Here is a 3,679-nt window from a genome sequence, read left to right as displayed (position 1 = left end):
CAGGAAAAATTATAGGCAAATTTGTTGTTGAAAATGCACCCAAATTTGAAAAACTTGTTATTGTTTAAAATAAATTTATTTACATATATACCAAACTATTTTCAACAATATTTTTTTGTAAAAATTTAGAATTATGAATTAGAAGAAAGCATCTTTAAAAGTTTCAATGTTGACAAATTTAAATGTTCATAACAGACAAATTTGGAATTATGAATTAGAAAAACATGTTAAAAAATGTCAATGTTGTCAAGTTTAAATATTCATAACAATCAATAATATTAAAACTGTGCATCAATTTGTTTGAATGTACAAAGCTCATTACTGGTAGTATTGATAGACATGAAATGAATATCATCAAAGTTTCAGTCATACTGAGTTAAGAGAGAAAAAGAAAACAAGGGAGATAACGAAGACAGCAAGCAAAAAAGGGATTTGGTTTATAGTTTCTCTGATCCTCTTTCCATCGTGCGTACGAACTCTCGTTTTTAAAATTGTTTGTTGTTCCTGGTTGTTTTTTTCTGGAGAGATTGAGTCTTTTTCTTTTTCCCTTTATTGTTTTTATTCTTTCTAAAGGATATTCAGCTGTGGTTTTATATTTTTTAATGAGTATGCTTTCCTTATTTATACGGAATTGGGTTGAAGTGTTTCCAGTGCATTGATAGAGAGGGAAGGTTTGGTATTTCGGGTCTATGTCTCAATGGTCTCGATGTTTGCTTACGGGAGTTTTCCTAGTCGTGGGGTCTCGGATTTGTTGCTTTTGCACTGTTAGTCTGTCTCTCAAGGTTAAACTAGTCTGACCTATATAATCTCCACCACACCCTCCACATTTGAGAACATAGATTAAATTCTTCGAAGCACAGGTGAAGTGATTTTTTACGGTAAAAGTTTGACTTGACTAAAATTTGTATGTTGAGCCCTCTAAGAGGAAGATTCAAGTTCCGCAGTAAGGGCGGTTGCACTTTTTGACTAGTGGAGTTGTATTTTTGGTGGGTAATTTGGTGCTGGTGAATAACTTGAGAGATTGCGGTTGTCTCTTACTTTTAATAATCCTATGTGTTTCCAGTGCCATGTGGCCATGATGGAGCACCGCCTTTAGTCGAGCAAATCAACACCAGGACTTATTCTTTGTAAGCCTAGTACTTATTCTATCGGTCTCTTTTGCCGAACCGCTAAGTTACGGGGACATAAACACACCAGCATCGGTTGTCAAGCGATGTTGGGGGGACAAACACATACACACATACATATATATATACATATATACGACGGGCTTCTTTCAGTTTCCGTCTACCAAATCCACTCACAAGGCTTTGGTCGACCCGAGGCTATAGTAGAAGACACTTGCCCAAGATGCCACGCAGTGGGACTGAACCCAGGACTGAACCCGGGACCATGCGGTTGGTAAGCAAGCTACTTACCACACAGCCACTCCTACGCCTATATATATGTACTATAGCCTCAGGCCCACCACAGCCTTGTGAGTGGATTTCGTACACGGAAATTGAAAGAAGACTGTCGGATATATGTGTATATTTGTGGTGTGTGTGTTTTTGTAGCCGCATCATCGCTTGACAACCGATGTTGCTGTGTTTACGTCCCCGTAACTTAGCCATTTAACAAAACACACCGATAGAATAAGTACTAGGCTTACAAAGAATAAATCCTGGAGTCGATTACTTCGACTAAAAGCAGTGCTGCAGCATGGCCGCAGTCACATGACTGAAACAAGTAAAACAATAAAAAACTATGCCATTTTAATCCCGAGCAATGCCGGATATCTCTGCTACACACACAGACATGTGTGTGTGTGTGTGTGTGTGTGTATTGAGAGAAAGAGAGAGATAGAGAGGGGGAGAGTGAAAGAAATATTGGTATGTCAAATACCATGCAAAATAATTTTTATGAAATGAGGAATTATGTACATTATTTACATATTATTTTTATTATTCAGGTCACTGCCTGGAATCGAACTCGGAATTTTGGAGTTAGTAGCCCGCGCTCTTAACCACTACGCCATATGCTCGTAGTGGTTAAGAGCGCGGGCTACTAACCCCAAAATTCTTTGTTCGATTCCAGTCAGTGATCTGAATAATAAAAATAATAATGATAACATCGAAAAATACCTTAGGAATGAGAACCCAGGTTAGAAAATTCCCTAAGACACCTGATGAAGGCAGGAGAGTATATCAGCCGAAATGTTGTGTTAACAACAAAAAACAAGATGAGGACAAATATCCGTTAAATGTAAATAATGTACATAATTCCTCATCTCTTAAATATAGAACTGTATTAAATAATTTTTGATTTATCAAAGTTTTCTCCGCCTCTAGCAGGTGTATCGTAATTATCAAACAATACGACCAGCTCCACTTGATAAAGGGAGACAGTTTCAAGGTTCAAGGATTTCTGACAAGGGAAAAAAAGAACAAGCTTATTGTCTGCAGGTAAGCGGACGGTCGTGAACAAATGTTTCTGGCACGACAATTGCCCAATCTTACATGCACTAGCCAAACGACTTAGACTTATGCAAAGGTAATTTGTTATGGCCTAGGTAATTTGCATAATTTAAATAAAATTGAGCTAAGAGAAATAACTGGAAGTTATAGGCGGCGAGCTGGCAGAAACGTTAGCACGCCGAGTGAAATGCTTAGCGGTATTTCGTCTGCCGTTACGTTCTGAGTTCAAATTTCGCCGAGGTCGACTTTGCCTTTCATCCTTTCGAGGTCGATAAATTAAGTACCAGTTACGCACTGGGGTCGATGTAATCCCTTCGTCTGTCCTTGTTTGTCTCCTCTATGTTTAGCTCCTTGTGGGTAATAAAGAAATAAGAAATAACTATAAGTGGTCAGTGGCATATATTTGAATAACATGGGCAAATATCAATACGTCAAATACCATACAACAAAAATTATTCATTCATTAAAAGTATCTCCACCTCTAGAGGATGTATCATAATTACCAAATGACAATTATGCCCAGCTCCACTTGAGAGGAGAAAGTAACCTCAAGATTTGAGAATTCTCTGCATGCTATTAAGGAAAAGGAAAGGCTTCTCATTTGGAGATAAGATTCCACTCTCTCTCTCTCACCTACTACCTGTTCATCCTCCCTCTAAAGCAAAACTCACCCATAGCTTTCGTATTCTTCTTTCTGATCCAACAACCGCCTCTATCTTTTCCACACCGCCTCTCCTGTCTTTTAAAAAAGATAGAAGTCTTAGAAATCTCCCTGTTAAAAGTTTCACAGCTCTCAGCTTCGCACACTCTGTAACCTTTAAATGTTCTCGCCGACGATGTAACACATGCCCCTACATCAGCAATGTCACCATCATCACGGGTCCCAAGAAGCAATATCACATAACACAACACTTCTGTTGCACTTCGGCAAATCTCATATATTACATCATATGCAAACTCTGCAGTGCTCTTGACATTGGAGAAAGAGGGCGACGGTGTTTGCAAGCAAGGAAAGTCGTATGTTGCTAGCAGTCGTGTGTAGTGTCCGTAGTTGGCGAGGGATCGGCAAAGTCGACACGTGATTACAACTGAAGTATCTGGCCGTCGTCCCCGATGTCAACTCGAGGTAAGAACAACTTTATTTCGTGCCTTTAAACCGTAAGCTATTTCGGCACGTCGTTACCAGCTGTGAAGGTATGTTCGAGAATTATATATATATATAT

At 38.8% G+C, this 3,679-nt stretch overlaps 1 protein-coding gene across 1 annotated transcript in view; it reads right to left on the bottom strand.

Moving 5' to 3' along the window:
• Positions 1-92: 92 nt before the first annotated feature.
• Positions 93-3,679, bottom strand: part of LOC106883611 (transcriptional repressor CTCF) — a 145,994-nt gene continuing 142,407 nt past the window's right edge. Inside the window, exon 3 of the transcript XR_008265482.1 lies at positions 93-2,806. The gene's annotated coding sequence lies outside the window, so the exon portion shown is untranslated. The remainder of the gene's footprint in view (positions 2,807-3,679) is intronic.

This window comes from Octopus bimaculoides, chromosome 14 (assembly GCF_001194135.2).
Source record: "Octopus bimaculoides isolate UCB-OBI-ISO-001 chromosome 14, ASM119413v2, whole genome shotgun sequence".
NCBI lineage: Eukaryota > Metazoa > Mollusca > Cephalopoda > Octopoda > Octopodidae > Octopus > Octopus bimaculoides.
Note: the sequence above shows the minus strand (reverse complement) of the source record. Positions and strands in the feature narration are given on the sequence as shown.